At 48.7% G+C, this 25,440-nt stretch overlaps 1 long non-coding RNA gene across 3 annotated transcripts in view; it reads right to left on the bottom strand.

Moving 5' to 3' along the window:
• LOC135966764 (uncharacterized) overlaps positions 1-25,440 on the bottom strand; it is a 152,706-nt gene that overhangs the window by 4,239 nt on the left and 123,027 nt on the right. For 2 of the 3 annotated variants that reach the window (XR_010580356.2, XR_010580355.2), the window contains exons 2-3: positions 22,769-22,838; positions 18,640-22,549 (exon numbers count right to left, since the gene is read on the bottom strand). This is a non-coding gene — a long non-coding RNA (uncharacterized lncRNA). Of the gene's footprint in view, positions 1-18,639; positions 22,550-22,768; positions 22,839-25,440 lie in introns of those variants that run through there. The other variant, XR_012421737.1, reaches the window with a different exon arrangement.

Below are 25,440 nucleotides of genomic sequence, written 5' to 3'. Positions count from 1 at the left end.
TCAGACTGTGGACTGCACAGCAAAAGACAGCAACACAGACTAGCAGAGTAATTAAAAACTATTGTGAAAAGATGTCCACATTCTATTTTAACCTGAAATCGGTGGCACGGTGACACTTCAAAACATCTATAAACAGCACCCCTGAAGATTCTGTCAGACTCTACACTGAACAATGTTAAGACGAGGAACAATAACAGGATAGCCTCCCCACATTGTATGGTGGAGTCTTCTCAGCACAGACCCTTAGAGCATGCTAACCCCTCCATGTGCTAAGTTGTTGCTGTGTTTAATAATTCCCGTCCAACTCAAAATATCCAAGGCAGAAAGCAGCATCCAACCACGAACACCTAAAAGAGCGATTAAGTGGGCAGCACTTTGTGGACAGACTTTTCCCAACGTGACACCTAGAGGGGACAAGGAGGCAACGCATGCCACGATGGCCCCCCTGTTCCACTCGCTGCTCCTCCTGCATCCTCAGCACAGCCAGGTGCTTTGCTAGTGCCCTGCTGCAGAGAAAACACCCCAATGCAGCTACTGGGGAGGGCTTCTCTTATGTCATCCAGCTTAAAAGCTTAAAAGGCAGCATGTCCACTGGCCAGTGGCCCAAATCCCACACGTGAGGGGAGAGATCTGAACACCGGACACAGGGAGCAGGATGGACCCATCTCCCATGAGAGCCAATGCCAGCGGGTCACAGGGAGTCCTGGCCAGTCTGAGGCCTGGCTGCGAGGAAGGGGGCAGTGTTGGATGAGCACACAGTGCTGGAAAGGGTATGAGCTGAGAACAAAGACGTTTACAAAGCTCTGCATAAAATCCAGATCATTCTGAGAAGAGCTCAGAAGATGAAGAACTTTTAGGAAAATATAACATGGGTAAACAGGTTGCTATAAAACAAATATTCCCTTGAAAACACAACATCCTTTTCACAAAATGAGCCAATAGATGAAAGCCAGCACCTGTGCAGCATCAGAAATCCATGAAAGCATCTGACCAAGTGCCCTCCAAAGCCTTAATTACAAATGCCCTGAATACAGTTTTACCCAGCCACGTCAACGAGACATCAGATGAGAGGTCATGGACTGGAAACCATGAGAAACGGAAACATCCGGGGTAAAGGTACCAAGCAGGATTGCAGAGGAGTCAACAGACATGTACGCGGACAGCACGAGAGTGACAAGATTCGCTGGTCATGCTGGACACACAGACAGTGTCACGGACTCCAGCAAATGCCTGAAATGCAAATGCTTAAAAAGATAAGAGAAAATCATCTGGAAGCTCAGCAGTTAAGACAGAGAGCAGTGACTTTCTAGTATTTCTAAGTATCTTTGAGGATAAGCATCGAAAATGGTCAAGGATGTTTCTAGCTACGGAGAGGCCGAGAAGTAAAGGCCTGCAATTTCACGTAAAGAGAAAATGATTTTAGCCCTGGTGCGGTGCCTCAAGCCTGTAATCCCAGCACTTTGGGAGGCTGAGGGAGGCGGATCACAAGGTCAGGAGATCGAGACCAACCTGGCTAACATGGTGAAACCCGGTCTCTACTAAAAATGCCAAAAATTAGTCAGGCATGGTGGCGGGTGTCTGTAGTCCCAGCTACTCAGGAGGCTGAGGCAGGAGAATGGTGTCAACCCAGGAGGCGGAGCTTGTAGTGAGCCGAGATCAGGCCACTGCACTCCAGCCTGGGTGACACAGCCAGACTCCACCTCAAAAAAATAAAGATACTGATTTTAGCTTGGGATCCTAAAGCAGCAATAATGTCTTATCACAACAGAGACAAAAAGCAGGTGCATAAATACTGAGTGAGAAGGGGATGAGGGAACGAAATGGGTACTGCTGGACTCGGGGCTTTTGGGGCAGACACAGCAAGGGGGCTCCATGGAGACCAGTGGCCTGCAGCTGTCTCAGGCAGGGAGGGCTCTTGCTGGAGAAGCTCCTACAAAGCAGTCAGGGCTGGGGGTGAGCTGCTGCTGCCATGCAACACAGGGGCCAGAAACTCCAGCAGAAGCAAGACCTGCTAGAGCGTGTGTGCACGGCCCTGGGACTAAGAAGTGAAACCACTGTCCCGACATGCCTCTGCCACACTTCACCAACACAACTGAACAGAATTTGCAGGACTCAGATCCATGGTTTCTGAAGAAGGTAATAAAGGGTGAATGTGGAGCTGAGAGGCAATAAGTTGATAGAGGCGCATTTGGTGACCCCAAAAGAGGCAGATCTTTCTCCTCTTTTCTCTCTGCTGTGGCTGTTTATGGCTCATTTCCTTTAGGCCTTTAAGAACCCAAAAGCATCCATCTATTAAGAGAAGGGATTATTCAGGATCAGCTTCATGCAGCATTGAATAGATCACTATTGTGAGTAAAGAATTTGTTGGTACTTCTTACATTTATAGCGTTAGGTAAATTGGTTAACTAAAATACATTTATTTAACGACATTTCTTAAAGTACTAAAAATGGCAATAAACTACGTAGTATGTCACATGATGTTGGAGAAATAAAAAATACCGTCTCTGGAAAGAGTTTATTAAAAGTTCAACATCACAGTACACACATTACGTAGCCATTCCATATGTTTCCATCTTCTGCAAGCACCCCTTCCTAAAATAATGAAAATGAAACATTCGTTTTTCTTTCCGTTTAATTCTGCAAGCTGCGATTCCGTCTCGCTGACAGGAGGCTTCGAGGGACTGGCAACACCCCACGTTCCTGCATTCCAGGGAAACAGAAGAATAACTGGATTAAGAGTCCAGGCTTTGGCATCAGAATCCCAGCTCTGCCACTTACTCACACTGAGTAAGTTCTCAAATCCCTCGAAGCCTCCCCCTTGCATCGTCCGTAAAATGGGAGCAATACTGGAGAGCTGCCCTGAGAGTCACATATGACGAAATATACAAAGCAAACTACTAGGTCCTGGGCACACAGCCATACTCAGTGATGGCTGCTTTTATAAATACCTTGAAGCAACGGATTTGTTGCCAATTTCCAAACCTAAAAAGCCCGAAAGGATTAGACTGTTGACACATCCCACCTCATCCTCCGGTGCGGACGACACAGATTCCTAGAGCGGCAGGACCACGGAGCACACATGTCCTGCAGCCGCCTGGGATTTAAACACACCCATTTCACACAAAACTGCTGTCATAACTTGCTAAAATCTCTTTGGGCAAGCATAATTTCTCCAGTGTGTCCTGGGAGCTAGAAATTACTCCTTCACACAAAAAGGAAAGAAGTCCCACCCTGTAAAAAGACAGCTCTGAGAAGACTATGCCTTATTAAACACAGCTACTTTCCTTTCTCATGACATTCTCAATGTTGCAGATCTCAGGCCTCAGCAGTAAGTTGGTTTTACTGGATGCTGTATTTACATTTTTTGGTGTTGTGGGGAGGGAGAAGGGGCAAGGTAGGGACAATGAAACCCAGCTACCGTTATTCCCAGCTAGACATTGAGATTGACATGTAGAAGAGGACCTGGTATGGCCTGGCGCCTGCTGTGGGCCTCATGGCTTGAGAGCAAGCCTCTCACTCTCCACCCCCTGCTCCCTGACAGACAGAGGGAGAGGTCCCCTCGGAGATTTTTCTTCAGATTGGGAAGGAACACGAGCATGAGGACAGAGGGACAGGGGAAAGGATGGAGGACGATCATCCACCTACAAAGTCGGGGTCTTACTGCAAACTTTATAGACAACCATGTCATTTAAGCATTCCACAAGCACTGTCATCCTCGTTTCACAGATGACAGCCTCAGCAAGTCCCAGACGCCTGCCAAAGGGCTAGACTGCTGGCAACAAAGTCATAATGCATAACCACCTGGCCCAGCGGTGCCAGCCCACCCCTGACTACGGGAGACGCTTCAGACTCCCCAGCAGGGAGAATGTCACAGCCCTGCTGAAGGGGGAGGACGACAACTAGAAGAAACCAACGTCCACGTCACTTCCAGGATCTGAACAGTCACACTGGACCACCCCTAGGTGAGAAGTGGACGGTCTATCTCGGATGCCAGGCCACAGGGAGTGGTTACAACCACGTACCACGTGCCACATGCCCTTCGGCATCAGAAAGGAAACAAAACTGCTAAGGCATTGAAGATGGAATCGCTTTGACAGCAGAAAGAAGTGGGCTAATCTCAGTCAACACAAAAGCTCATGCAGTCCAGAGTCCTAAACCCCAGGAGGAGCCCATCTCTGTAATCAGAGCTTCACGGTCACTGCGTGTTCATGCCAGAGCCAGAGGAGTGCAGTGAACGGGGGCCAACAGAGCCTCCACTTTCCACAACACATCAAGCATTGTCTTCCTGTTTTAGAAGCACACACTCCCTCACCCAGAGTCTGACTTTAAGTCTTTACAGAATCATTTAAGCAGCTGCGTAGTAGCTACAGCTTTCTGCTCAGTTGCCTTTTTACGTCAAAACTCCCAAGAGTCAAAGTAATCCAAGAGGCTCCTCAGCCAGTCTGTCTGCAGCGTGAGAAAGCAAAACTCAGAGGTGGCAGTGAGCGGTCAGGCCACCTGTGCCCACGCCAGGAAACCCAAGGGATACAGGAATGTAAATTCTGCAGTGTTGGCAGATGTGGTGCAAAGGAAACCCTTGCACGCCGTTGGTGGGAGTGCAAAGCAGCACAGCTGTGAAATAGTATGGAGCATCTTCCAAAACTAGAAACAGGACTCTGTGATCCATCAATCCCACGTCTGGGTAAATATCCAAAGGAATATTGAACCATTAATGGAGAGATGCCTGCATGCTCACGTCCACCACAGCGCTATTGACAGTCACTTAGACGTGAAATTGACCTACACACCTGTCAGTGGATGAACAGATAGAGACATTGTGGTGTATGGACACAAGGCGTACAATTCACCTTAAAGAATGAAATTCTGTCATTTGCAAAAACATGGATCAACCTGGAAGATATTTTGCTAAGTGAAATAAACCAGGCACAGAAATACAAATACTGCATGATCCACTTATATGTGCCAAACTTTTCCTTTAAAAAGTAGCATTTGTAGAAAGAGTGGAATAGGGATTAGCAGGAACTGGGATTGGGGAAATGGGGAAATGCTAGTCAATTCTGGAGACCGAATGTACAGCGTGGTAACTACAATTAGTCACAACGTATCATCTGCCTGAAATTCAGTTAACAATGTATCATCTGCCTGAAACTGGGTAAGAGAGTGGATCTTCTGTATTCTCACCACACACACAAATTAACTACAAGGTGAGGGAATGTGTTATCAATAGCTTGAACTGGGAGATGAAAAAAAAAACCCTGAAACCCTTTCCCTCTTCCTAAAAACTATTTGAAGATTTTGAACATTGGTCTGTGTGGAAAAAATTCTGTTTTTCTTCCAGTGAGTCTCTTAAAGAAAAATAAATAAAGCGTGTTAAAGTACAGTCACCCTCAGTGTCTGTGGGAGCGGGTTCCAAGGGTCAGAATCCCAAAGTCTGCGATGCTCAAGTCCGCGATAGAAAATGGCGTAGCATTTGCATAGAATCCACGTGTGCTCTCCCGTGTACTTACAATCTCTACATTACTCGTAATAACGCAAACAACGTGAGTGCTGTGTTGTACTATCTTGTTTAGAAAATAATGAAAATTGCAAACTCTACATATGTTCAGAACAGGTTAGGCCATTCTTTTCCTTCTGAATATTTTCACTTTGAGTTTGGCTGAATCCAGGGCTATAGAATCCATGAACATGGAAGGCCAACTCTGCATCTCGGAAATTTTTAACATTCAGCAGGTGGGGGAAGGAATACAGGCTCTCCCCTCCCACATCCCTCAGTACTTCCTGGTCCTTCTGCTGTCTCAGCTGCTTCTCTTTTGACCAACTTCACAATCTTCATCAGCAACGGGGCAGCTCTGGACACGGAGAAGCAGACATCCTTCACTTGCAAACTGTGTTTGCCGTGCCAGTGAGCTCAAGACCGTGTCTTCTTCCAGACACTCACCCGAGGAATCCGAACCGTATGTAGTGAGGATCAGTCCTGCCACACACAGCAATCTCTTGGATGCAGTGAAGCTGAACAAGTGGCCAGGTCTCCTCTGACGCACACGAGGCCATGTGGAGAAGCGTCCGGTAACGTTACGGCACCTGGCTGGTTCCACCATAAAGATGGGACGCAGAGCAAGAATTTCTTGAAGCAACATTCATACGTTTGGAGTTGAAACGCAAGCGCCAAAAACACTAGCTATTTTGGAATAGGTTGGGACAGGGAAAACATCTGTCATGAGATTGAAAACAAATTTTTCTTGAGACAAGCCTGCCTCTGTCACCTGTGCTGGAGTGCAGTGGTGTGATCATAGCTCACCGCAGCCTTGACCTCCCTGGGGCCAAGTGATCCTCCCACCTCAGCCTTCTAGGTAGCTGGGAACACAGGCAGGCACTATGGCACCCGGCCGACTATGTAGTTTTTGCAGACATGGGGTCTCGCTGTGTTGCCCAGGCTGGCCTCAACCTCCTGGGCCCAAGTGATCCTCCCTCCCGGGCTTCCCAAAGTGCTGGGATTACAGGCATGAGCCACCAAATCCAGCCCCTGTCATGAGAGTTATAAACACAGTACTTGAATTTTTTCCAACCTCTTGCTATCCAGCCAGCTTCCCCGACTGTGGCGAGGGTGATGTTACTGCTGTTGTGTCTTCACGAAGGGCGGGGCAGCAGATGACAGGCACACGCCGTACCCAGGGAACGACTCGGCTCCAACAGGAGATGCCTCAGCTGAAGGAAGTCCTCAGAGCCCCTCGAATCTCCACACCTGAGAGAACCGATCTCACTCACAGTCAGCAGTTCGTGCCACAGAAGCAGGCGCCAGTAGAGAAGCTTGCCTCTCCTCTGGGGTCCCGGCCGAGAGACCCCACACCAGGACGTGTAGAACAGCGGAGAGTCACGCTTTCTTCTTTCTCCCTGCTGCCCTAGGGTCTCTCTCAGAGGGCACGTCAGAGATGCACCTCTGTCAAGGGATGACTGACTTCCCTTTCATTTGTCTGAAATGAAGTTTCTGCCCATTCCTTCTCAGCAAATACAATTTTTCTATGAAGAAGTCAGCTCACCCCAAGACTCTGGGCTCAAGCGTGTCCCGACCTCCATCCCTGAGTACAAAATCTCCTCTCACCTCCAGGGTACCTTGGGAAGAGCCAGGACCCCACTCACTGCTCCCCAGTAACACCCCCGGCCTGAAAAAAGCATCTGCAGTGTGGGCAAATTAAGGAGGCAATGTGCATTTGTTGAGTCCTGCCAGCTAATTATAGATAAAACACGCTTTTTGAGAGTTGTGAATGTTACTTATCTGCAATGCTGGCATTTCTCACCAATGTCCCTCTGTGCCGCAGAGCACTGCTGACTTCTGCGAACAACTTCTGCTTTCCTTGAGGAATTCTCAACCACCAGTTTTCATGCAAGGCACTGACTCTGAAAACTTTAGCCCTGTTAATATTTTTTACCCTTTTTCAGACTTTGAAAATGGGCTGCTTAATGAGAACAGCACGGCTAAACCCCTCGACGGCCACACGGCTGAGGTTCACCGCACACGATGCTGATTGACTCCCTGTCAGCATCGCAGGTGCGACCCCTCGATGGCCGCATGGCTGAGGTTCGCCACACGTGGCACGTGTTGGCATCGCAGGCCTGACAGCAGCATTCACACTGTCACCTCCTCTCTCTGTGGATTGCTGGGCTGTGTCAGTGTTTTCACGCTGATATAAAGAACTGCCCAAGACTCTGTAATTTATAAAGGCAGAGGTTTCAGTCACAGTTCCACATGGCTGGGGAGACCTCAGGAAACTTATGATCATGGCAGAAGGTGAAGGGGAAGCAAAGGCACGTCTTACACGGTGGCAGGCGAGAGGGAAGTGTGCAAGGGGGAGGAGTCCTACACTTAACGAAAAACCAGATCTCGTGAGAACTCCTCACAATCGCGAGGACGGCAAAGGGAAATCCGCTCCCAGGATCCAATCACCTCCCAAGGTTTTGCCCTTGGCATGTGGGGTTATGGAAATTACAATTCGAGATGAGATTGTGGTGGGGACACAGAGCCAAACCATATCATGGGCTTTACTGACACCTTTTAAAGGAACTCTGAAATGTCCAGTTATCATCTGCCAAATTGCTGACTTTATCATAGAGCGAGCATGGATATACTAAGCCCCTCGAACCTGTGAGTAGTCGAGGTGCTGACTAGGACTTATCTCCAGTAACCTGGCCCTGCCACACTGGGACCGGGGAAGTGGCCCCAACCCTAAGCCACCCAGCTCTCACTCAGGTGGATTCCGAAGGCAGGCAGGGCCATTGAGAGCAAGTTCAGACTCAGGGAATAAAACTAGGGACCCCTCAAGCAAGTGCGGACTCCTGCTAGCCTTCACAGGAGATGTGGGTTCAGCCAGGCACTCCCTCCATCTGTACATGCCGGGGACCCCTGCAGGCAACATGCACCTGCTTCCCTGACAACCGCCTCCCTGCTCATGAACATCTGGGGCAAAGGTGGGCTCACAGCCAACACCTGCCCATCTCAGGAGCAGGGCCCACGACTGCTTCTGTGTTCTCGTCCTGAGACCTGTGGCCACCAGCCCTTGGCTGCTCCGTCAGACATTATACGGTACTACTTCACAGCAGGTCCCGTGACCCCACAAATCCAGGATGGATGAAGAGAAAGTGACTGCTGCTTAGCAATCACATAAATACTGTAGCTTTCACTTGGGCCTTGTTTGGTAACACCGTATGTGCCTAGGCTGTACGTGAGAATCTCCAAATGCCGTAGAAATTATCCTGAACTTTGTTTCCCAGTTCATTCATTCATCCCCCAAATATTTAATACCTACTGTGTGCCATGCAACGCACAGAGTACATAAAACAGAAATCCTACACAAAACAGAGAAAGCGCACAGAGAACACAGACATAATATCGCCAAACGTTTGCTGCATAAAAGATTTACAAAGTTATATTTTAACTTAAAACCTTTTAAAAGCTGGAAATAAAGGGATGCTTAATTCAATGACTCCAGTGATTTTCTTTAATCACCACATCTGGGTAAGCAATGGAAAACAAAACGGGACAGGCTAGGTACCTTCAGGACAGGAATGATTGCGCTGTCTCCTGCCACAGATTTCAGGCTTCAGAAGATGCTAAGATCTTTCTATCATCCTTAAAGCTGTATTTTTTCTCTGACAATCTTGCTTTCTGAAATAATGGCTCAGTCTCGAAAAGACTTACGGTTAATTTAAGACGTCTGAGGTTTTCTTTTGGAGAGTGGAGGGGGCAAACGACCTACCAGAAGATGTATGTAATAAGCTTCAGTTATTCCAGAGAAGTTCGTGCACACGTTACGACTTTCTCTGAGGCCAGTGTGCTGCGGGCATCCCTCCAGGAAACACTGAGGCTTCCTGTGCACTAACTCAGATCGCGTCAAAAATACCGAGTTGCAGGGAGGAAAGCAGAGATGATTCCTGGTGCAACATGTAAATGTGATAAGATTTTGAAGGTTTCACTAGCTATTTAAATAACAATGTTGATAGTACAAACTTTGATTTGTGGAAACATCCTTTCTAAAAGATCTTGCCCAACGTTTATTAAGTGGCAGTGATTAAGAATATTCTTTATTTAGAAGTCAAATAAAGTAGAATGTATGCAATCCTATACTCACTGATATATTACGAGAAGTAGAACTTGTCAAGATCTCTGCTTTGCAACACCAACTCTTAATAAAAGAAACGTCTGTCTATGTAAGCACCTGCGTATTCAAGGATTTTTATTATAACATGTTTATGAAGAGACATGTGTTGGTACCATACATCCCAATGACTGAGGGAACATGAGAATATCTTAGAGCGAATGGGGGGGAAGGGGGATTTCTTTCATTTAAAATGAAAAAAAAAAAAAAAAAGGTCAATAATCAAAGTGCAAAACCACTTGAAGAACGTGATCCTATTACAAGGTAACTTGTAGAACAAAGCAGTCCAGAGAGGCAAAAGGACTGACAAAGAGAAACACGAGTGAGTGAAATTAAATTTAATTCAATACATAGGCACCGCAGTATCCTTTCACTCAGGAATATGCGTTATGCACCGACTGCCGGCCAGGCAATGTCAGGTATGTGGCAATATCAGAACACAAAACATAAAACCTCTGTACCCTCGTGGCACTTCAATTCCCAGCCAGGTACGCTGGCTCACGCCTGTAATCCCAGCACTTTGGGAGGCGGAGGTGGGAGGACCACTTGAGGCCGGGAGTTTAAGACCAGCCTGGGCAACAGAGTGAAACTCCATTTCTACAAAAAACAAAATTAATTAATTGGGTGTGACAGCATGCACCTGTAGTCTTAGCGACTCAGGAGGCTGAGGTGGGAGGATTGCTTGAGCCTGGGAGTTCGAGGTTGCACTGAGCTCTGATTGTACCACTATACTCCAGCCTGGGCGATGGAGACCCTGTCTCAGAAACTTTCAAATTCCCACATAATTTTTACAACACCAATATACCATGCAACCATCTCCCTGATAAGCTCAATTATTTACTGGTCAAGGCACAAAATGTGAAGATATTATGAGGCACACGCAGGAACTAAACCTGCATGAATTTTTATCTTTTGCTAAAATGAGATTTGAGTGAACTAAATAAAACCACCATGAGTGTTCAAAGGAAAGTAATTGTCAACTGAACTGACACAAAAATTAAAATTTATGAATTGCAGCCAAAATCATGATGGGAACTAAGCTTATAGCACGAAAGGCTCATATTTGAAAAAAGTAAGGTCTCAGGTCCATAATCTAAGCTGCCATCTTCAACTCAAAACCAGTAAAAGTACATCACAATGAGCACAAATAAAAGAAACTGAAAACAGAAAGGAGAAAACTCTAGTCACACCAAAAGCCTACGTATAAAAATTCCCAAGGAATCTACAACAGTCAGTCCTAGATCTAATAACTGAGTTCAGCCAAGTCACAGCACACAATCAAATCTTACTCTACATACGGGCAAATTAGTATTTGGGACCTAAATTTTAAAAACCACACACTCACAGTAGCTATATAAAAATCGCGTAGGTATAAATCTAACAAAGCACACAGAGGATGTGTATGAAGAAAACCACAAAACGCTAAAGAAAGAAAAGAGCTACATCACCTGAGCCACAAGTCCAAGGAGAATCGGCAACATGGTCAAGACGCCAATTCTCTCCACATTGACCAATAAACTTAACGTAATTCCAGCATAAATCCCGGCAGGACACTGACCTGCAGACGTAAAATTCCAACATAAATCCCGCCAGGACTTTCTGTAGATAAGGCAAGCTAAAAGTTACATGAAAGGGAAAGAAACAGAGGACAATAAACATTCCAATTAAAAAAATTGTCAAAGGTCAGACACTTCAACGAAGTGGATGGACGTAAGCACTAGGAAACTAACAGAACTGCCCACAAAAGAGTGGCAGTGCTACTATACATAAATTTAAAAAACAAAATAAAACTGCAAGGGAGAAACAAATGGAACCAGGGGCTACAAAGATTATCTTATAGTTGGCAGAAAACCATGGAAGCATTCCTTGCATCTTTCTCTGAGAGCGCCACCTGACCACCCAGGAGACATCGCTGGCAGACCCAGAACCGGTGGACACTAACCACAGCTTCCACGCTGAGAGGAAGGAGTCATTTGAAGAACATCCAGAAACATTCCTTCGGCTCTTACCATTCTGCTGTGCGAACTACCGAGTTAAGTTTGATGGCCTCTATACGAACACCGAGGTCCGCATTTATAATCCACTTTTTAAATCTTTCAGGACAGGACAATCAATCCTCCTTTATCCCCTACCGTTTTCATCACATTTCTATACATACCTGAAAAACTCTGCCACCTACATCAGATGTTTTGTCTAACCACGTTACTGTGACTTACCCTAAATTTACAACCGTTCATTTCAATTCCAAGTCCAAAGACTCATTTCCACAGTAATTATTTGACTCAGAAATTAAATTCCAGCTTCCTCGTCACACTTAAAATCAACTGCTTTCAACTTCTGGGTTAGAAATACAACTGATCTAATTCTGTAAACACAGGATTTCATGGAAATACTCTCTCTTCATCTCACGACACGTGCGGGTGTCACTTGCAGTCTTCAATCCAACTCCCTGCCACCCAGAGCATGAAAGAGCAGCAAAGAATATTTATCCCCATCTCCTTGGGCCGGAGACCCACAGCATATCAATCACTGTCAAATCACTATTGTGCAAAAATCAGTTCCAACGCCCCATGGAGAATAAAGGCCATGCTGGAAGCTGAGGCCGGCCACCCGCTGATACCCTGGCTACCACGGAACTATTCCAGGCACGAACCACCTGCAAGTCCTGGGGGACAAAGCCAGCATGCAATGTTGCCATCAGACCTGTGAGTAGGATCCCTGGCATGGCCACATTAGCCTGGGAGAGTGAGGACGGGACTCGGAAGCTGCAGGGTGACCGTGTTGAGAAGTACCCACGGGCTCCGTGACCAAGTCACAAGTAAAAAGATGAGACGCTTCCTGTGTTCCCATGTTGTGTCACTTTATCACTAAAAATTTAGTGCCCCTTCCTTTTTCCTAAGAAAGCACAAGGCCTGAGTAACAAGTGACCATTAATCTGGTTCTTTTTAGCCTCAACAGAAGGCAACAGCTGCATAAACCAAATCACTAGAACATCACACTTTATGGCTACATCACAGTTTTTATTGCATGTCAAACCCCTCAGCTCCAAGCGGCACTGACCCCAAATTGGACTCAAAGAGAACAGGTGAGCTCTTCAATCTCCATTTCTCAACACTCAAAGCCTTTTCTGTATGAGCTCCTGTGACTCTCAGTGCTAGGTTCGTTGGTTCATTCATTCATTTAGCAAAACTGCTGTGAACCCGCGGGATCCCCACCCTGCCCTCCGAGGGATACTGTTCTGCTGGGACCTGTGTCCACACCCACATAATTGCAGCCCAGCACCCTTCCCGGAACCGTGCACACCTCCCCAAAAGAAAACTGTACAGAGAACGGCAACACGTCCAGTCATGCTCGGAGGAGCAATTTCAATCGCTGATGTTTTAAGGCAACAGACTGATAACTGGCACCTCATCAATACAGAGTTACTAACTTTCCAGCAGTGTCTCTAGTCCCTCTACAAGGATATACAGATATATATGCAGGAGCTATCTTAGGAGTTAAAAAGACACTGTTCAGGGAAACAGGAGAAAGCAAAACGTTTGAGGAACGGTGGGGGGAACGTCCACCTTCTACTGCCACAATTTGTGTTTCAGTGATCAAGCCAAGGTTCTCAACCTTTCCAATCTATTAACCCCCTGCCTGAGGCTCTGGGCTGAACCCCAGCTGCACTTCCTGGCAATAAACAACCTGCCCAACTGTGATTCCTGTGTGCACCTGGCACCAGTGGAGATGGAGCCACCTGCCCAGCTGTGCTTCCTGTGGGTGCCCCTGACGACACAGGAGATGGGGACCACCTGCCCAGCTATATTGCCTCTGGGTGCACCTGAGACTAGTAGGATCCTGCAGCATGTGCCTATACTGACAGCTGCTGCATCACCTCCTGCTGTAAAAGCCCCCTTTCAGAGGTAACAGGACAATGGGGCAGGTTTTTTTCCTGGAGAAGTAAAGAACCTGAGAAATCCAGAGATTTGAGAAATCCAGGGGATTAGCAACACAAGTGACAAAGAAAAGGAGGCTGTGACATCTACACGACATGACATTTGGCAACACGAGAGTTTACTGGTATTCCCAGAACCACCTCACACTGCATGGCATTGACATGTTTCCCATGCTTGTTACCTTCGGACGACACATTCAGGTAACCTTGACTTGCTAGGTTGCAGGTGGAGAGAGACTCCTGGAGACCACCAGGTGGAGCCAAGCCTCCATTATCTCCTGCTTGCAGCACTTCTGCATGAAGCTAACGCCTCCAAATATGCGTAAGATTTACGAACAGCAGACAAGCTCCATGACATCTTCTGAGAGGGAAGCTGTGCCATGTCAGGGGTTGAGACAGCAGCAGCAAAGGAGATCAGCATGAGTACTGGGGAGACGCAGCCAGGAAATCTCGGTGTGTGTAGCCCTGGGGTCTGAGGCCTCCAACTGTCCATGTGGCTCCCACAGCTCAAGTCCAGCGTGTGGTCATGACCCAGGGCAGGGCCACTCACAGAGCACAGTTCATCTCAAATATGATGGGGGTGCTGAATGATCCACCAACATACCGGAAGAGAATCGCCAGAACTCACGTGCAGAAGGCATGGATCAGACCACTCCCAGCAATACACACGCCCTCACCACCCTGCAGCTGCCTCCTCCCGCCCCCACACACAGCAGCCTCCTGGGACAACATCCTACTTGCCGGCCACAGCCTGGAGCCCCCAAAGCATGGAGGTGTTTAGCGAGCCACACAACATTCCCCCTTCACACCTGGGAAGTCAGCCCCTCACTGAAGTGGGTCCTGTACCCGCCAGCTGTGCATGATCAGAGGTGTGAGGTCATGGACCTGGTCACCCGCTGTGCACGATCAGAGGTGTGTAAGGTTCCAGACCTGGTCACCCGCTATGCACAATCAGAGGTGTGAGGTGATGGACCTGGCCACCCACTGTGTACGAATAGAGGTGTGTGTGATTAGCGACCTGGTCACCAGCTCTACACAATCAGAGCCATGCGAGGTTACAGACCTGGTCACCAGCTACACCCAATCAGAAGCTTTTGAGGTTAGGGACCTTGTCACCTGCTGTGTCCAATCAGAGCCAGGCAAGGTTACAGACCTAGTCACCAGCGGCGCCCAATCAGAAGTTTTCGAGGTTCCGAACCTGGTCACCCACTGTGCGGGAACAGAGGTGTGCGAGGTTAGGGTCCATGTGCGTGGTGATGGACCTGGTCACCAGCCAAAACACTTGACATTTCCAGGGTCATCCCGGCTTCCTTCAAAACTTGAAAAGTCTTTAGATATTTCCCAAAAGCTCATCCATCTTTGAAAATGATATGCGTGTGCACAGGTGATACCGATGACTGAAGATTGAAGGTTAGAGCATTCCAACCCTCTGCCCATGTCCCATTCCATCTGCGAAAACTTGAGCATAAACATCCCCCTCTCTGAAGCTCCCTGAATCCCATGGCAGGCCTGGGACTCAGGTCCAGTGTCCTGTCAGTTACACTGAACAAAATGTAATTCAACACTGGCCATGTGCCCTATGCTTTAAACGTCTAAAAACCACATAGAAACCTCCCACAGAACTACAATCTATGAAAGCTTTCATGGCTAGTATTTTAGGAAGACGGACCAGTCTTGATCTAAATCAAAGCCGACACTGCCCAAATTAACTCTGACCCCAGCTTCGTGCAAAGACAGCCATCACCTGGCCGTCGGTGTGACCAGCAGCCTGGGCACAGACAGGACCAGCTCCGGTCCATCCCTGCACCTTAAGTGGGCTTCTGAGCTGCTGTCCATGACCAGTGATGGTGACACCCAGAGCAGCTTCCCAGGAAAGCAGTAAACCTTTCAGGTCCTCACCTCACGAGGATGGCCATGTATAAATCAACCGCCTTTGTTACTGCCCTGCCATTCCCAAAGAGGGAGTGGGTTAAACTTCTTCCTCCTCCACATGCCCAACAAAAGGCACACCTGCCCCAGCACGAGGCTCATCTACTTATTCCCGAGAAACTCACACAACCCACAGAGGCCGTGCACAATCAGAGGCCGCAATCAGAGACTGAGTACAATTGGAGATCACACACAATCAGAGGCTGCACAGAGACCACACACAATCAGAGACCACACACAGAGGCCACGCAGAGGCCAGAGGCCACAATCAGAGACCACACAAAATCAGAGGCTGCACAGACAACACAATCAGAGGCTGTGCATAATCACAGGCCACGCACAATCTCTGCAACCTCATCAGAAACTGTTTCTGACCATTCACCTGAGGCCACCAAGTTTAAATGAGAGGCCCAGGTTTTAAAAGACACAAGGAGTTCTCTGAAGGCAGACTCCATGCATTCCACTATCAGCACCATTTGTGCCTGTCACTGTCAGGAAGAACCACAACCACGTCTCGGTGCCCTTGCAGTGCAGGGCGCTGCGTTTCTCCCCCTTTCCAAGCCCGCGGCAGCTCCTGGCGACCCAGGGCCTCTGCTCAGCCAGGCGCCCCCAAGGCCTTCCTCCCTCACCTCACAGGGGAGCTGTTGCAGCCGGGCTTTCTGGCTCATCACTCCAATTCAATCACTTACACCCTCATTCCAGGCTGAAGGTCTCTTCTGAAAATATCCAAATCTTACCCACGTCAGGCTCCATCTTTTCCCTAGAGCTGCTCCCCCTCTGCAGAGCAGCAACTCTGGTGCCCGTGCAGCCGGGGCCTGGGGGCAGATCCGTGGGTTCAGAGTGCCCAGCCCCTCAGCCCCTCTGTGAGTCCCCTTACTCCCTGCTCCCTGGCATTAATGCCCTCCATCCTCAATTTCCTGATAGGCAAAAGGGGGTTAATTTTAAGAGTGCTAACCGAATTGGATCACTTAACACCACGTCCGGCCCAGAACACCCTTTGATCAATGACAGGTATTGCTGCGCTGTTACCACTGCACTGCTTCCGGTTTTCCTGTGAGCCCTTTAGGCTCTTTGCCGTAAAGACCACTCAATGGTCCTGTCCAAGCCTGTCTGTGGCAGATGGACAGGCGAGTGGCCGATGCACACGTGTGATGCTGAATGGGATCGTTCAAAGCTGGCCCCGCGTATTTTGGTCAACGTAAGGAAAACGCCGCCCGTGCTTGCTTGCTGTCGCCCTGCGGTATCCAGTAGGAGACGCGTAAAGGCAACTGCGCCACACCTACCTTCTTGGAAGGAGACGGCAAGACCAGATTGGCTGGAGCTGGGAAGTTGTGCGCTACAGATCAGGGCTGCGTGACCCAGGGAAGGCATCACTCGAAATACCTGCTGGAGGGCAGCCAATCCGACCCGACCGTCCACCTCCAGGGTCAGCCACGGGGCTCCTCTTGATGTGTCATCCTGATCACCCCTCACAGAGCAAATGAGCCTTTGACTTCAGCCTGTCCTAGGTACAATACCGACTCCCACCTGCCACGTCCTGAACCAGCCTGTCCCGGGGATTGCTGTGGACATAGAGGAGCAGGCCCAAGACATCTAGTGGCATTTCCTGGCAAGGACACTCACGATGCTTGACCGTAAAACTCAGGGTCAACTGGTTTTTCGGACAGACTGGAATTTACTTGTGGCACGCATGGCTTCTGATTGACCCAGGGATGGGCAAGGAGGCTGATGGAAAACCCACTGTGACTGCGCCAGGCATTCCTGCACACAACGACATCTTCAGACTCGGGCGGCGTCCTAGTCTTACAATCAAATCGAAGCCCACAGAAACGAGGGAGCTTGTCCAAGACCTGCAAAAAGTATGTGGACAGCTGGCATTCAACTAAGTCCTTCCCTGGATCCATCCATGCTGCTCCCGGCCCCTACTCCCACCACCCCGCCATAGCCCCCGATAGACACAGCAGGTCTGAACATCCGGCACCCCAAAAGCAGAGTAGGGAGCAGAGTCGGCTTCCGCAGGGGGAACTCACATGCAGCCCACTCCCCTTCTTGCCGAATGCCTGGGGACTCTATGCGCTAAGGTCTGCAGATGTGGCCTCACTCTGCGCCAGGAGATCCAGGTGGCAGGCAGCGTTTTGGAGAGTGCGCCTCTAGACAGGAGAGAGGCATCTGACAGGGCTCGTCGGCTGATCCATGAGACACAAGACACCTGAGAGAAGGGCCGACAAACCCCACAAAGTCGCTGCCCACGCTTTGGACAGGTCTTGCTGCAGACTGTGGTTCTCGTCAGGCGCGAGGAAGTTTCCCAGGGCAGGAGCTCTCGTTGCACAGCAAACGCGGCACAGGCGATGCAGCAGGGCGTACTTCAGCCCAGGGCTCAGGAACCACGGGGTGCAGCGCGGCCTGCAGCAAACCAGACACATCAGAAGCGAAACTCCCACCTTTTACATTCAGTGACATTGAACGGAGCGAGTTATCTGTAGCAATGATCCTCCTGGGGGACCCGTACAGCATGCATGACCACCAACACTGACCACAAGTACTTCCTAGATCCTGGGGGCTACCCCACTTTACATGCACGGTTCCATTCACAAATCTATGTGGGGCAGTTGTTAGCCCCAGCTTAGAGATGAGAAAAACGCTGCTGGAAAAGTTAAGTGAGAAAATCAGACTTCAGCACACCTGCCATCTCCAAGCCCCCTACTACTGTATGTCCTAGGGTCTCAAGGTTGGGTGTGCGGCATTTTAAGTGACTAATCATAGGTGGTTTTCTTCTCTTCTACACTTGTTTAGCCTGTACGCGCAGGTACATGCTCTGCTGCAGGTGCACTGTCGTATGTGGACCAGCAACGCTCTTTTCTGCTTCGGGTTCTCGTCACTGCCTTCCGGAAAGCTCTCGCCTGCTTTACAGCCATGCCAGGTAGCCCTGGTCAGCTGCACAGTCAAATTCCTGCAGTGTCAGAGCTAAGTGCTGGCTGAGACTTTAACAGCGAAGACAGCGGAGTAATGGGGATAAACTGAACAAAACTGTATTGTAACGCAGATGTAGGTCTAGAAGCAAAAGAAGCTGACACCCCTAAGAGATCAGGCGACTGCGTCTCACTATGATGTTAATAGCAGCTTGCTGTTTCCAGTGCCTCCCTGTGCCAGGGTTTCCAGTCAGCGTTTGTGTTTAACTGCTCCTGGGCTACCTGATCAAACCTCTGCAGAGATCAGGCATATCTAAATTGACCCGGTATTTGACCATAGCAAAGTCATTAGCCTTCGAGATGCATTTGAAACATCAACTTGCGTTCTTCAAGAGGTTTAAGACACACATAAGTCTTTCTTGCCATGCTCAACACACACAGCCGGCTGTTTCTGAAGTCAGTGTTTCTGGAACAAAAGCCTTGGCCTGCCCCAGTGAACATTCACAATGAGCACACTGTCGCAAGGCTGCTTGGCCAACCAGCAGGGGGCAGGAGAGAGCCACAGGGGCCACGTGGGGTCTCTGCAAACCCCTCACTCCCTCAATCGAGGGCGGTGCCTCCTGCCAATCCAGCGGCTTCCTCCAAGGGGAAGAGGCCTCTTCAGCTGCCACCGCACTGATTTCAGGCGGCTCAGCCAATGGGGCAACAGATTCAACAGAGTTCCATGTTGTTAAAGGAAAACTTGTGTTACCAGGCAACCTTAGGGTCAGATTCAACGAAATATAACCAACAACGTTGCTTCCAAAACAACATGCTACTAGTGTCTTATCCTTCAATGCTGCTTAAACACGGAAAAGTATGAGGAAAAAAGAACATGGCACTTACTTCTTAAAAAATAACCCCTCTTCCAGGTTCATTTTACCCATATCATAAAGACTTAGAACTGTGGATTGCCTACAGGAACACGGAGTGAGGGTGGATCCCCACGCTGACCCAGCCTCACCCCAGGTCAGTCATCCCCCCACCATGGGGTTCACACCTCTCCAGGCCCTGTCACCTCATGAAGGAAAGGTAGCGTCTCTGAGCTCTCTTCGCAGGAAGCACCCAAACACGAGCTAGAGACACAGACACACCCACAACTGCTTTGAAATCCTGAACATATTTAAGGACTTCATTATAAGTTTTTTAAAACGGTAAGAACAAAGTGAGCCTGGTTTTAACGTCTCAGCCACAATAACACCGTGTACATCTGTCTTTTACTGCTTGTTCCTTCTCCGGCAGCTGCTGCCTGGCTGGCCGACTGCAGAAGAACAGCCTCTGGTACTCCCAGGAAGCCCTCCGTAAAAGCGTGACCACCACGATCACGTCTCAGGACGCCGCACACGTTAGGGTCGCCCACAGACCGCCATTCCCACTGCCTAGAAGGCACTGAACGGGCCTCCTGCTCTTTGTCAATGTCAACCTTCCTAAGCTATGTTGTGTTGAAAATTTTTAACCGCAGTCCACACATACTTCTTTGTGTCTTGCTTTTATCGTAGAGGAATATTTTTATCGAAAATTAAGCTTGCAAAGTTGAAGGGTTTTCTGAAAGTCGACTCCTGGAAGGAAAAATAATGGGCCAGATGTGGTGCTCACGCCTGTAATCCCAGCAGTTTTGTAGGTTGAGGCCAGGAGATTGCTTGAGCCCAGGAGCTCGAGACCAGCCTGGAAAACATGGCAAAACCTTGTCTCTACTAAAAATATCAAAAAAAAAAAAAAATAGCTGGGCGTGGTGACATGTGTCTAGTCCCAGCTACTCAGGAAGCTGAGGTGGGAGGATCACCTGAGCCCAGGAGGTGAAGGCTGCAGTCAGCCAAGATTTCCATCACTGCACTGCAGCTTGGGCGACAGAGTAAGACACCGTCTCGAAAAAACAAAAAGCAAGAACAACTGTATAAATCATTATAGAAGGGAGCTGGCCGGGCGAGGTGGCTCACGCCTGTAATCCCAACACTTTGGGAGGTCGAGGTGGGCAGATCACCTCAGGTCAGGAGTTTGAGACCAGCCTGGCCAATATGGGAAAACCCCATCTCTAATAAAAATACAAAAATTAGCGGGGCATGGTGGTGGGTGCCTGTAATCCCAGCTACTGGGGAGGCTGAGGCAGGAGAATCACTTCAACCCAGGAGGCGGAACTTGCAGTGGGCCGAGATTGCGCCACTGCACTCCAGCATGGGCAACAAGAGCGAGAGTCCACTTCAAGAAATAAAAATAAAAATGAAGGGAGCTAATGTTTTTCATTTAAGGGAAGGGAAAAGAACATTCAGTATTTATACCTCTCACGTACACATCTGCAGTGGTGTCCTAAAGTATTCAATATACACACTCCTACAAATATAGCTCAAAACTACTCACCAAGTTACATGCTAAAAGCACATGCATTGTAAGAATGCTACATTATATTTTTTAAGCATCTGTATCCAATATTTTAGCATACTGGCAGTTTTCCCTTCAGGTGCTGTATGCCTAAATTATTACATGTTTAGTCATTCATTTTAGAATTTATGACTTGCTTTAGGCGAAAAATATGTTTAAACATAAGCTACTAAATTAATGACTTAGGGGAAAAGTTACTAAGTTAACTTGGAAGTTAAACTTTGCAAACTGAATTTGTTGGACTTCATGCAAGCTAGACGATCAGTTTTTTAAATTGTTTGTTGTGTGTTTCCCTCGAGGATGGAAATCTCTTTACTCTCATCCACTGTGCACACTGCAGCCCCGCCTCTCCTCCACTGCGCCACACTGCAGCCTGCAATTCACCCTGTACCACGCTTTCCACACCTTACCTGAAAGTCACTAAGTATAACCAAGAAGGAAATGAAAAGCAGATAAATGACCTCCACCCCCACATTTAGCATGCAAATATTAAAAGTTCATCAAAGTAAAACCAAAAACCCACGTTAGCTCACGATTGTAACTGGGAGAGTTATGTACGTGGCAATTTGAAAAGTCTAGTTAAATAAAAACCTAATTGAGACTCTCAATAAATACAGTTTATACAAAAAGACATCTGCAAACATTGACAGTGAGGAGAGGACTTCACTCTGCATCCAGCCTGTCCTGGAAGCCACGGCCAAATGCCAGGTTCTATGGATCTGAAAAGCAGAGAAAAACAAGTGTTGAAATGTGTACAGTCTCAGCAATGTACAGATTCGATGTAGGATGCTCAGAAACCTTGAATTTTCAATCAGAAAACAACAATATGAACAAGTTTCCCAGCAGTGTCCACCTTCTGCCTACGGCACGTGTAACAGGAACGCTGGCCACCTCCGGGGGGACAGAGGCTTCCTGGTCACATTCGCTCTGGCAGCCGCACAGCTGGCCCCACCACAAACACCTGGCTAATACTGAAGAACCACTCGCTCCCTGGGCTTATGCTCACTCTAGCCGGGAGAGCATATTTACAGAGTACTTTATCAACTGAGTCCTCGTTCAATGCGTCAAGCTTGTAGAAGGCAGGGCAACCCCGTTCCTGGCCCAATTAAGTGAACTGAGCAGAGCAACTGCCCCCAGTTGGACGGCACTCAGTCACGACAGCAGGAGCCACTGTTCACAGGGCGCTGGCTTCGTGCCGGGAACAGTTTCAAGCGTCTTTTCTCTGTCCGAGGAATATGCACTGCAACCCTGTGGGGCCGTTTGCAACGTCCACCAGAGTTCTAAGGCAGCCAAGTCCAGGCTGTCTGTGGGCCTCGCCACGTGGCCGTCCACATCCCCTGCAGACCAGACCTCACTACAGGGACTGCGGGTTCCAGGGCTGCCTTGAGGCACATGCTCCCTTCGCCACCTCCTCCTGGCCCCTGACATCAACCCTCACCACTGCTGCCAACACTTGATTGTCTCATGGCTCCTGAGGGGCCTGTTCTGCTCTTCCCTGCTCCCTGCGTCCGGCTTGGAGGGTGCCCACATCAACGCCAACGCCAACGCTCACGTAATCACCAACCCTTCCACGGGGCTTGATGCCTAGGAGTCTCAATATCAGAAAGTCAGATTCCTGTGCTTGTTGGAGAATTGCTTCCCATTGTAGAAGTGAAGGAGATAAAATTCTAGGTGCCTGCAATAACATCATTTCCACAACGAAGCCACTTCTGTAGCACAAAACAAACAAAAAAAAGGCTTTTTTAAAAAATTCTTTTATGTAAGCTAAATACAATTTAATTTTTACATCCACGTTCTCATCAGCTCCCACCTGGTGAGCAGGCAAATAGTAATTTTCAAAGAAACAAATTGTTCCATAAATTTAACACTTAGCATTTTCACTATTAAACAAGAATTATCCCAAAAATACACGAAGATCTTGTTCTCACCTTCAAAAATTGATTGTCACACAGTGAAATAGCACTTAATGCAAAGGAATTTTCTTTTCAGGTTTCTGTTCTGGAAAAGAAAAAAAAAAGATTTCTGGCAAAGAGATAAACACTAATTATGTCATAATCCAGAATGTCTCCGGGAAAAATAATGTCATCCAATTAGTTCTTTGAAGTGTTACAACTACAGCTGAGTTTTAATAGTAATTTGTCCATAATTATCAAAAGAATCTTTTAAAATCTTAATACTGAAAGAATAACCATAAACGGATATAAAACACAAAGCAGAAGGGTTAAAATTTTGGGGTAGATTTTGGCCCATATTTTTAACATATGCATAGTGATTTACCTAGCTGAAGCTTATCCCTCTCCTCCTAGGCTCTTCAAGACTGATTTTCAAACATAGACTGGCTTTTGGTACATGAAGGCAGCTTTAAAAGATGTCAGGATCAGGCCGGGCACAGTGGCTCAAGCCTGTAATCCCAGCATTTTAGGAGGCCAAGGTGGGCCGATCACTTGAGGCAAGGAGTTTGAGACCACCCTGGACAATATGGCAAAACCCAGCCTGTATTAAACATTTTTGTAATTAGCCAAGTGTGGTGGCACACACCTATAATCCCAGCTACTTGGGAGGCTGAGGCAGGGAGAACAGCTTGAACTCAGGAGGCGGAGGTTGCAAGTGAGCCAAGATCGCACCACTGCACTCCAGCTTGGGCGACAAAGTGAGACGGTCTCAAACAAGAACTTAGCCCTCAGGAAAAGCGTTGAGCACCACCCACCCCAACCAACCCAAGGAAACACATGGCAATCGTTATCATCTGATTTTGACACAATAAAGTTCCATTCTCCTCTTTAAACACAATGGTAAACACCTGCCATCAGTCCACAGAAACTGCCAGGACCCAGTAACACTGGACTAGCAAGATTAATGGGCCACGTATGCAGGGTTCAGCTGCAGAAAGTGAAGACACCAAGAATGGTGTGTGCTCAAACCAGATTCCTTGCTTTCAGGGTGGAGGGGCTTCCCAGGAAGATCTAGTCCAGCGGGATGGTTTCCACTTCCACCGAGAGGAGGAAACAGGGGGTTTCCTGAGGGCACTGACAGGACTTGGGTCTCTGCCCCTTTGTCCTCTGTCCTATTATGGGATGAGGGTGGGCTGAAGGCAGGTTCTCCCTACATCTTCCGGGCAGGAGAGATGGAGCTGACAAGTGGACGATGGCTTTTCCAAAACATTCTCATGTTTATAACCTGTTATCAACCTGTTTTTCCTGGAGATCAGTGAAGCAGCATCATTGATTCTCTTCCATTAGGGACAACCCGGTGTTACGGGAGGCAGGAGACAGCATGCAAGCTGGGTCAGCCTCTGTGCTGTTCTGAGTCAGTCACTTGTGTCTGATCCTCAGCGTGCTCGTCTATCAAATGCGCGGCCCCACAGACCCAGTGACTTTCAACCAGAGTTCCATGGAGGTTGCCCAAGGACAGAGAGGGGGAAGAGGAGGGAGGTGGGGGAAGAGGGGGAAGAGGGGGAAGAGGAGGAAGTGGAGGGAGGGGGAAGAGGAGGAAGTGGAGGGAGGGGGAAGAGGAGGAAGTGGAGGGAGGGGGAAGAGGAGGAAGTGGAGGGAGGGGGAAGAGGAGGAAGAGGAGGGAGGGGGAAGAGGAGGAAGAGGAGGGAGGGGGAAGAGGAGGAAGAGGAGGGAGGGGGAAGAGGAGGAAGAGGAGGGAGGGGGAAGAGGAGGAAGAGGAGGGAGGGGGAAGAGGAGGAAGAGGAGGGAAGGGGAAGAGGAGGAAGAGGAGGGAGGGGGAAGAGGAGGGAGGGGGAAGAGGAGGAAGAGGAGGGAGGGGGAAGAGGAGGAAGAGGAGGGAGGGGGAAGAGGAGGAAGAGGAGGGAGGGGGAAGAGGAGGAAGAGGAGGAAGAGGAGGGGGAAGAGGAGGAAGAGGAGGGGGAAGAAGATGAAGAGAAGGGAAGAAGACGAAGAGAAGGGAAGAGGAAGAGAAGGGAAGAGGAAGAAGAGGGAGGAGGAAGGGGACGAAGGAAGAGAGGAAGGGGAGGAAGGAAGAAGGGAAGGGGAAGGAAGAAGGGAAGGGGAAGGAAGAAGTGGAAGGGGCGGAAGTGGAAGGGGCGGAAGGGGAGGGGGCGGAAGAGGAGTGTGGAGGGAGCAGTGTGCAGGGAGGAGTAGAAGGGGGGTTCTCTGAGGAGGAGGACCAAGTTTCTGAGGTGTCTTGGAGTCAGAGTTGGCAGTGGCTTGGGCTCTAGGCCCGCTGTTGCATAGTTTTAGGCTTTATATTTGTGGACTCTTTAAAAGATTTAATTTGAAGAAAACCGGAGTTGGGGATACCTTGCTTCTAAAACACAATTTCTCAAGCCTGAGACTAAGTGCTAGGAATTGCTCATTCTGTTACCATCATTTCCTCCTATTTAAAATCAGCTGCACACCCCCAATCTCCCTTCAGTGTAAACACCACCTTTTCCGAGGATCTCAAACGGCAGAGCGAGCAGCCCGTGACCCCGGCCGTGGGCACGAGGAGAGAAGAGCAGACGTGTGGTAAGGGCTATGGACGACATGAGAGGCAGAGGCCCGGCACCTCCCTGCACGGGCTGTGCTCCTCCAGGCCTAAAGGACACCCTCGCCTCGGGTGAACAAGCAGCACAAACTATCAACACTTATTCCAA

This window comes from Macaca fascicularis, chromosome 13 (genome assembly GCF_037993035.2).
Source record: "Macaca fascicularis isolate 582-1 chromosome 13, T2T-MFA8v1.1".
In the NCBI taxonomy this organism is placed as follows: Eukaryota; Metazoa; Chordata; class Mammalia; order Primates; family Cercopithecidae; genus Macaca; species Macaca fascicularis.
This window is presented reverse-complemented; position numbering and strand designations above follow the sequence as displayed.